This window comes from Mycteria americana, chromosome Z, assembly GCF_035582795.1.
Source record: "Mycteria americana isolate JAX WOST 10 ecotype Jacksonville Zoo and Gardens chromosome Z, USCA_MyAme_1.0, whole genome shotgun sequence".
Classification (NCBI taxonomy): Eukaryota; Metazoa; Chordata; class Aves; order Ciconiiformes; family Ciconiidae; genus Mycteria; species Mycteria americana.
In genome coordinates this window covers 25,478,637-25,489,500 of record NC_134396.1, presented here as the reverse complement: position 1 = coordinate 25,489,500, position 10,864 = coordinate 25,478,637, and positions in this window count along the sequence as shown.

Here is a 10,864-nt window from a genome sequence, read left to right as displayed (position 1 = left end):
CAAATGCTGGAGTGTCTTACAGATTTATGTTGTATATGACACAGCATTAAGAATCCTATAAAAATTATTGAACTGCTTCTGTAAATCAAAGAAGCTTTGACTTCTTTTTAATTTAATCTTTTAAATTATTAAGTGCACCCATCAAACTATACTCTTGTGCCTTCGGTTCCCCTCACAGAATTATTTTTATAAGTATCTATAGGAACCAATAACAAACACCCTACAATTCAGAGGGACCTAAAAATATTCTAAAACATAGATCTCATCTTGCATGTCTCATTAACACAAGCAGTCTCATTACAAACACCTTTGCAGTTTGAAAATATTGCAAATCACATCTCCATGTAACACATCAGTTGACTACATAGTTGTCAACTGAAATGCATGTCATAGAATCATAGAATCATAGAATCGTTTAGATTGGAAAAGACCCTTAAGACCATCAAGTCCAAACGTTAACCTAGCACTGCCAAGTCCACCACTGAACCATGTCCCTAAGTGCCACATCTACACGTCTTTTAAATACCTCCAGGGATGCTGACTCAACCACTTCCCTAGGCATCCTCTTCCAATGCTTGACAACCCTTTCGGTGAAGAATTTTTTCCTAATATCCAATTTAAACCTCCCCTGGTGCAACTTGAGGCCATTTCCTCTCATCCTATCACTTCTTACCCGGGAAAAGAGACATACACATACCTCACTACAGCCTCCTTTCAGGTAGTTGTAGAGACCAATAAGGTCTCCCCTGAGCCTCCTTTCTTCAGGCTAAACAACCCCAGTTCCCTCAGCCGCTCCTCATAAGACTTGTGCTCTAGACCCTTCACCAGCTTTGTTGCCCTTCCTTGGACACGCTCCAGCACCTCAAGGCCTTTCTTGCAGTGAGGGGCCCAAAACTGAACACAGTGTTTGAACTGTGGCCTCATCAGTGCCGAGTACAGGGGGACAACTACTTCCCTAGTCCTGCTGGCCACACTATTTCTGATACAAGCCATGATGCTATTGGCCTTCTTGGCCACCTGGGCACACTGCTGGCTCATATTCAGCCAGCTGTTGACCAACACCCCCAGGCCTTTTTCCACCAGGCAGCTTTCCAGCCACTCTTTTCCAAGCCTGTAGCGTTGTATGGGGTTGTTGTGACCCAAGTGAGGGACCTGGCAATTGGCCTTGGCCCATTGATCCGGCCTGTCCAAAACCCTCTGTAAAGCCTTCCTCCCCTCAAGCAGATCAAGACTCCCACCCAACTTGGTGTTGTCTGCAAACAGACTGAGGGTGCACTTGATCCCCTCATCCAGATCATCGACAAACATATTAAAGAGAACTGGCCCCAACCTGGGGAACACCACATGTGACTGGCCGCCAACTGGATTTAACTCCATTCACCACAGCTCTCTGGGCCCAGTTTTTTACCCAGCAAAGAGTATACCCGTCCAAGCCATGAGCAGCCAGTTTCTCCAGGAGAATGCTGAGGGAAACAGTGTCAAAGGCTTTACTAAAGTCCAGGTAGACAACATCCACAGTCTTTCCTTCATCCACTAAGCAGGTCACCTTGTCATAGAAGGAGATCAGATTAGTCAAGCAGGACCTGCCTTTCATAAACCCATGCTGACTGGCCCTGATCACCTGCTTGTCCTGTACATGCCATGTGATGGCACTCAAGATGATCTGCTCCATAACCTTCCCCAGCACCGTGGTCAGACTGACAGGCCTGTAGTTCCCCAGATCCTACTTCTGGCGCTTCTTGTAGATGGGCGTCATATTTGCTAACTTCCAGTCAACTGGGACCTCCCTGCTTAGCCAGGACTGCTGATAAAGCATTGAAAGTGACTTGGTGAGCACTTCCTCCAGCTCCCTCAGTACCCTTGGGTGGATCCCATCCAGCGCCATAGACCTGTGTGTGTCTAAGGGGTGTAGCAGGTCACTAACCATTTCCCCTTGCATTATGAGGCCTTCATTCTGCTCCCCGTCCCTGTCTGCCAGCTCAGGGGGCTGGGTATCTGGAGAACAACTGGTTTTACTGTTAAAGACTGAGGCAAAGAAGGCATTAAGTACCTCAGCCTTTTCCTCATCTTTTGTCACTAGGTTTCCCCTCGCGTCCAATAAAGGATGGAGATTCTCCTTAGCCCTCCTTTTGTTGCTAATGTATTTATAGAAGCATTTTTATTGTCTTTCATGGCAGCTGGCAGATTAAGTTCTAGCTGGGCTTTGGCCCTTCTAATTTTCTCCCTGCACAGCCTTGCTACACCTTTGTAGTCCTCCTGAGTTGCCTGCCCCTTCTTCCAGAGGTCATAGACCCTCCTCTTTTTCCTGAGTTCTAGCCAGAGCTCTCCATTCAGCTAGGCCAGTCTTCTTCCCCACTGGCTCATCTTTTGGCACATGAGGATGGCCTACTCCTGTGCCTTTAAGATTTCCTTCCTGAAGAATGTCCAGCCTTCCTGGGCTCCTTTGTCCTTCAGGACTGCCTCCCAAGGGACTCTCTTAACCATTCCCCTAAACAGGCTGAAGTCCATCCTCTGGAAGTCCAAGGTAGCAGTTCTGCTGACCCCCCTCCTTACTTCTCCAGTAATAAACAACTCTATCATTTCATGATCGCTATGTCCAAGAGAGCCTCCAACCATCACATCACCCCCAAGTCCTTCTCTGTTCACAAACAACAGGTCCAGTGGGGCACCTTCCCTAGCTGGCTCACTCACCAGCTATGTCAGGAAGTTATCTGCCACACACTCCAGGAACCTCCTAGGCTGTTGCCCCTGTGCTGTATTGTGTTTCCAGCTGACATCTGGTAGTTTAAAGTCCCCCATGAGAACAAGGGCTAGCGATCGTGAGACTTCTCCCAGCTGCTTATAGAATATTTCATCTGCCTCTTCATCCTGGTTGGGTGGTCTATTACAGACTCCCACCATGATACCTGCCTTGTTGGCCTTCCCCCTGATTCTTACCCATAAACACTCAACCTTATCATTACTATCATTAAGGTCTAGACAACCAAAACACTCCTTAACATACAGGGCTACCCCACCACCTCTCCTTCCTTGCCTATCCCTTCTGAAGAGTTAATAGCCATCCCTTGCAGCACTCCAGTTGTGCAAGTCATCCCACCATGTTTCCATGATGGCAACTATACCATAGTTTTTCTGCTGCACAAGGGCTTCCAGCTCCTCCTGTTTGTTGCCCGTGCTGCGTGCATTGGTGTAGATGCCCTTGAGCTGGGCTATTGATACTGTCACCTTTTGGGGGGAGAAACCCTAATTCCTACATGACCATTCTCAGGTGCTTCTGTGGTTTCAAACACATCCATAACCCTTGTGTCTTTGCTACCACATGGATCTCCATCCCCTACCTCCACTGAGACAGCAGACCAAAGGACCTCACTAGCACACCATCCCTCAAATATTGGTGTGCCACCCTCAGGCTTATCTCTAGCAAAACTGGTTTTATTCTTTCCCCCTTCAAATGTAGTTTAAAGCTTTTTCAATGAGCCCTACTAACTCCTGTGCAAAGATCCTTTTCTCCCTTTGGGACAAGTGTACCCCGTCTGTCACCAGCAGGCGTGGTGTCGTGTAGACCGACCCATGATCAGAAAACCCAAAATTCTGCCAGTGACACCAGGCTTGGAGCCAGGTATTTATCTGCTGGCTCTTCCTGTTTCTTCCCTCATCATTTGCTGCAACTGGAAGGACAGAGGAGAACACTACTTGTGCTCCTGATCCCTTAACCAGTCGTCCCAAGGCCCTGAAGTCTCTCTTGATTGTCCTCAGACTTCTAGTTGCAACTTCATCGCTGCCCACCTGAAAAATCAATAATGGATAATAATCTGAGGGCTGTAATACGGCAGAAAGTTTTCTCTTCACATCTTTTACCCAGGCCCCAGGGAGGCAGCAGACTTCCCTAAGAAGTGGCTCCGGTCTGCATATTGGGCCTTCCGTTCCCTTCAGAAGGGAGTCTCCTATGACAATGACCCATCTTTTTTCTTTATGGAAGCAGCTTTGACACAGGGCATAGGCTGACTTAACCTTGGTGACACCTCCAAGTTAGATGAGCTATTGTCCTTGTCATTGTTTGGTTCCACTTGCAGAGCCTCATACCTATTATGCCAGGGCACCTGGGAAGGTGGGGTAGCCACACAGGAGATGCACCTGCTGCGCTGGGCAGGAGCTCGTCACCATTGCCCCCTGTCCCTTAAGTCGCCGTGTTCAGCCAGGCGGAGCGAGGACAGGGAATCCTCCATGTCATGCGTCCTGTCTGCCTGTCGGGCCTGTCCCAGGGAAGGCAGGGTCGATTCCAGTAGTCTCTCTCTCTCTCTCACTCTGCCTGATGCTCCTCAACCTACTCACCTCCTCCCCTCACCTACTCACCTTAGCTCTGTCACCAAGCGGAGGAGCTCCTCTACCTGGGCGCACCTCCCACGGGTGTGCTCACTGCGGCCCTCCGGTACGGCCACAGGAGCAGGGCACACCCTGCAGCCTGGCACCTGGGCGGCAGCGTGTTCCCACCAGAGCTCTGGCTGGGGAGCTGCGTCAGTCGTGGTGGCTGCAGAGCTTAGAGAGGCCGTGCCTTTCTGCTGGGTGGACACCATTGCTCCCTGGTCGAGCTGGCAGAGCTCCAGCGCCCTTCCTGCACGCCCGTCCGCATGAGCTACGGCGCAAACTGCCACGCCACGCGCTTGCTGCCGCGCCACGCCCTGTTTGCCCGCCCCGTTGGCGGCGCTGCTGGTCACCAGCGCTCCCTAAGGGCTTCTTTTCTGCGTGGGGGGGCTTGGCCGCTGTCGCTCCTGGCCCTGCCCAGGTCTCGTCAGCCACTGTCGTGCGAGCTGCGGGCTCCTGGTGGCTCTCTCGGCTCCCCTGAGGTTCCCCCGGTTCGGGAACCCCCCCTGTGCACCACGCTGGAGCGCTCTGCTGTGGATCGTGCTGGCACCAGAGCTGCTCGCCTCGGTGACTGAGTCAATATGCCTATTTCCAGAGTTGTTCAGAGGTTTTAAAAAGAATGTATCATCTTGTCAATGTAATGATTCATAACGGAATTCCGATGAGACCATACATCACATATACACACACACATATATATATGCCAGATGTAAACATATATAAAATATATTTACAAAATATAAATATGTATAAAAAACAAAATACGCACATGCATATGCACACATATATGGAAGTGGTTAGGATGATCCTAACATAATTTTTCCTTGAGCACTACTGGAATTGCCCCTCTAGTACGTAACAGTCTAGCAGTAAGTAGGTGGTAGAAAAGTAGAGTGTCAGAGATGATCTGTCCTTGGACAAAGACACTATCATATGACAATATGGAAGAATAAGAAAAGATTCTCTTTGTTAGCCTGAGCTTGTCAAGGCTTCATGTCAAGGAAGAAATGTCCTCCCACTAGGAAGAAAAACTGTTCCACTTTGGAAAAATGAATAGAGCCAAGTGATACTTGAATAGATCTGACAAACGGGAATACGCTCTGACTTAGGAAGTCCAATTTTGCTGTATTTTTAGAAACTCACAGTTCTCAACGTCACTATTTTTTCTCTGTTTTCAGGCTTAACTTTTGCCCATATTGCCTTGGGCATATGTCATGAGTCTACAGAACACAGATGACAAATCGGACATGACCTTTCAGTTCTGAAATTAATTTTATTGGTATTTGCACAGGTGGAAGTAGCACTGTATCTGAAACATAAAGTCCCTGCAGATATATGGGCACAGTTTCTGTTAATGGTACATCAAGTTTTTTTCTCAGAAAATATCACAAGAAGTTAGAAATCACAGGACACTTTTAAAAGTGTATCTTGTTAATACAGTCTTCTTTCTCTTGTAATGGTTTGATGGGGAAGGGGTTTTTTTTGTTTGCTTGTTTGTTTTCTTTTTTCTGAGTTAGTGTATTGACAACTAGTTTATTGAACAGGGAACTTGCTGGGTCACAACCTCACCATTCTGTAACACAATAATTCCTGCCATCCATAGGAAACATGTAAGGCAGTCTTGCCAGGTAAATTCTTTTTTTAAAAAGTGAGCACATCTTTATTTATTTAAGATTATTTTACACTACACGTATAGAAGTTTCCTTAAAAAGTATTACTTCACTTTAGGCTCCAGAGATTTGAAGAAGTGTTCACGAAAGAGAAGATATATTATAGTTTTTAAAATGTTTTCTTAATGCTCCTAAAGCTCTAAAACTTTTTTATGGTTCTTGAACCTGAACTTTTTATTATAATAACATAGTATAAATACAGGAAAGATTTATTTCAGTATATATATCAGTATATACAGCTAGCAGTCATAATGTAATAAAGAAATCCCTAGTAGATTAATTCTTCTTACCAAAACAGAAGGTGTTTTAACTTTCATTTCAATTTAAAAATGACAGGCCTTAGTAACTGGATTTTTTTTTTCCTGGAAAATAAGGAAAGTTCCACTAGCTTGAAATAAACAGCTAACAGTGAATTATAAACAAAAAGTTTTTTATGACATGGTCAGGTTTGGAGCAGATTAAACTTAACAATACACCATTGAAAAATGGAAGGAAAAGTCAGAGTCATAGCTTTCTTTTACAACCAAAATTTTGTCAGACATGGTGACCCCTCTGGGAATGGAAGACCTGAGAAAAGTATCAGGAACTTTTCATTTGCTTTACTGTACAAAAATCACAGAAAAGAAAGCTTTCTAAGCCCAAAGCTGTTCCAATTCTTGGAGAACAGGTGGTGGACCATGCTGGTTTTAAGACCTTAAATTCTCAGTCCTTCTTTTGACTGTGGCTGGATTTATGGAGAAACAGAAACTGAGTGCAGATTCTTGCTATGATTTTAAAGAGCAGAAACAAAAGACTGACTTACACCTAAGAAACATACTTCAGAAGAACTTTATATCACTTTATTTTGTGACCATTCATAATTGCAATTTAGAACATTTAAAACTGGTAAATTAAAAATCTACTGCAATATACAGATCACTTATTTAACAAAAATACAAATAATATAGCTCCAAATATGTGTGACAGGAAGTGATGACTTCAAAGTAAACAAAAAGTTTATACACTGTGTACTGTGATACACGCTTGCTTTTAAACCATTGCCATGAATTTCCAAATAGTTGTGTAAGAGAAAAACTGGAAAAAAATTTTCCCGTGTATCTTAAACAACCCCAGCTTTGGCAAATGGGTGGATGCAGATGAACCTATTTTCCCAACATGAATAAACTGACCTTTCATTCCTATTTATGATTTGCTTTTTGCCTTTTGCACGTTCTTTCCATGCATTTGCATTACCATTTGATTAATCCCGGTCTATATTTAGACCATTGTAAAATTTGCTTATTTTTAGTATTGATATGGTCATAAATTTTGTTGCTGTCTCATTTTGGCTGTTCTGTTTTCTCAATGAGCTTTTTAAATGCAGACTTTCTATTACTCTGTGTTAACAGTGCCTATCTGGTTACCTCCATTTGCAACCACAGCTGTTTTCAAGGTGCAGAACCTTGTTGCTATCAAGTGTTCAGACCATGCAGTTGTGATTTCATTGCTGTTACACTGTTAGGATGAAGCTAACACTTGCAAGAATCACACTTTGTTTTACTTTATAGGAATATCTTTTAACTGTCAAAATTATAGAAGAACTGGAAGTCATGTCTCTGTTGGCACATCAATTAGCTATGACAAACCTAACAACACAAAAGTTGCAAGATACTTCCTGTCCATAGGCTATAGAGCTGTCCAAGAAAGTAGATTCTGACTTTGAGTGTCTACATCAACCTGTCTCTTTTTTTTCTAATTCAGTTCTGCCAATTTGCTAGTGTTACACAGAAATGTGGATGTTACTAGAGTGATTGTTCTGGTCTTTGCTTGTTACTACTATTTATTCCAGCTTGAAAGAGAATTCTTCATACCGATGATCCAATTAGCAGTTGCTGCTAGTTGCCAGAAAAATGTTACAATATTGACAACTGTACATGAATATGAAGGAATTTCACTAAATAACACCTAGGAAGACGGTGGTCCAGTGGTAAAGAAAAAAATAGAAAGGAACATACGTGAATTGGTTAATCCAAACAAACTAGCATCTCCCATAATCAAATTTGAGATTCCAAATAGTAGTAGTCAACGTACTTCCTCAGGATGACTGGAGTCTCTGATTAGGTCCAGTACACAGACCTCCATTCCTTGAACAAATAGAGTAAATGACAACAACAGTAAGTTGTCATCCTCCAGAATGATCAACAATAGATGTACACACATATTTATTCCTGTATTTCTCAGAGACTTGTTGGCAGGAGAAGAATAGAAAGACTAAGTAATTCTGGCTTCTGTTCAAGGCTGTGAAGGATAGTATGCTTATGCTTTTGAGATCTTTTTCCTCCTTTCTGCTAAGACCTGTGACCTAGGAATACGTCTTCTTCTTATACTCCAGTCTTTCCCTTCATCCCTGTTTTCTTTGATTACCCAGACAGAGCCTGAATATTTCCAACTTCCTGCCCCCAATTCAACTTTATGCAGACATCCACTTGGAATTTTTCTATCATAAAGTTATGGTTTGACAATTGCAAGCAACCGAATTGTTTCCTTTGCCTATAATTAACGACAAAAGCTAGTTACCTATTGAAGCCTATAATTTTGAGACGACCCTGTGTTAATTCTATCTTTGGAAATAACAGAATTGTACAAAATCAAATTCCTTGTTCAAGAAGAGCTGAACAAAAAATAACCCTGTAAGTGTCACTTGCACCAATTTTTACAGTGAGCAAACAATTAATGACAGAGTTTATACTTTTGTCAGAGCAACTTTTATTCTGTCAGCTGTCTTCCTGCCCTTAGAGGCTCTCTGCTACCAGAAGGCACCAATGCTTTCTGCAAGCACAAGACATCAGCGGAGAAAAGTCATCCAGACACTAAAGAATTACAGTCACCCTGGCACACCACACGTTTACCCTTCTACACAACAGTTCTGCAGGATCTGACAAAGAAAAAACTTACACTTCTCTGATTTACCTAGAGCAGACTTTGAATATGTTTATGTATTGTATTTGTAGAATAATTATGATAAACGGCAAGTGAGCTGTACATCTAGAAAAGCCATTTTAGATAGGGAGATCATTTAGCAACTGAGCAGTGTTGGTAAAGATATGAGGAGAGTAGTTCTTCATTGAGTAGTTCTTCATTAAGTATTTCTTTAGGATATAAAATACTTCTTCCCAGCATTTTCATGTGTTTGGAGAAAGGACTGACGTTGAAGGAGTGCTGTCCTGTTGCTAGAAGGCCACTACTGGCAGCAGAAGGTTTCTTTACAGAATAAATCCTAACTTAACGGTAAGTAGGTAGTGTAAGCAAATGCCCCTCCAGTCACATTAAAAGAACCACCTCTCCTGTACTTACTTGTAAACTGATCACCTATAGATAGACTGTTGTTAAAGGTAACAACAGAAGTTGGTAGTTCAGAGTATTCTGAGTTTGTAGTTCTTCAGACTGGGTTGCAGAAGTATTTAGAAGTTTTAGTTTAGTTTTATTTAGAATAATTTATTTGTTTCAGAATTTCTTAATGGTATTGTCCAATGTTGACTTCATATGTATGGCCTGCAGGTAAATTTGCTTCTTGTATTTACAAAAAGTGACCACAAAAGAGGCACAAATACATACAAAGAAAACATGGTCAAAATCTGAATGATTTTTTTTTCTCCTAGCATGCAGCAGTCTGTAGTAATTAAATAGGAACTTTCACTCACCGTTGTTGAACTACCTTCAGGAAGCTTGGTTATCACAGAATCACAGAGTGGTTGAGGTTGGAAGGTACCTCTGGAGGTGATCTTGTCCACCCTTCCCCACTCAAGCACGGTCATCTACTGCTCAAGCAGAGTCACCTAGGTTATAATTTCCCCTAGAAAACCTATGGGTCAAGGGAGAACTTGCACTCAAATTTCCGGGTGCCCCTAAGTTTCTGAGAAGAACTGGAAAGAAGTTCTTTTTCTGGAAGCTTTGACATAACATGAAAATGTCTGATGCAATTCAGCTAGATTCGTTATTACACAAACTGCATTATTGTTTCTTGTCATACTTACCTATGCCAGCATACAGATCTATGCCAACTAATAGGAAAATGCAAAGTGCCATGAAATGCCATTGTTTAGACTAGTCAGTAGTAGTACTACTTTGGACATTTACATACAACTTCAACTGAAACTGTAATTTTTGTACAGCTAAGATTTTGCTCAATAGGAATAACAGCATTAAAAGCATTAACTGGAATTTGATCGCACATTGTACTGTAACATTACATGATGTGAGAGAAAATCCAGCAAATAGATGTCTACCTCAGGTAGGCAGGAAAAATGAAACTGTGTAAAGCAGACTGACTCTGTAGAAACTCCTGATCTGTGTTTCATTTCTGAAGCATTTTGCACTAGTAACTCTGTTTGAACAATGACTGTAAATATTACCACTAGCTCTCATCCAGATAGCCTAAAAGGTAGACTAAACCACGGATTACTCTGGTATATGGATTTCTTATCACTTAAGAAATTGTATAGCTGTGAGGGCTGGAGGCCTCCCTTTAATTAAGGGTGCCTCCTACACCACCTCATCTCTAATATAGTTTGGAACATGAAAGCAAAAATAACTTCTGTTCTAGATTCTGAAAATGCGGGAGATTTTAGGCTGTGCTCTTCAAAGAGGTTTGCGTGCAAAGTTATTCATAATCTTCCCTCTAATGTAAATTTTCATATTTTGTTCATAGTTATCCATTTTGCCCGCTTTAGGTATATTTGAGGTAACTAAGACGGTTAAGGTGAGTTAGTGCCATTCAGATATTCCATCTCACTCCAGTTCAGGTGCTTCTTAGAGGTCTGGTTAATCTAGGCAGAGGCCTGTGCTCAGTTCCA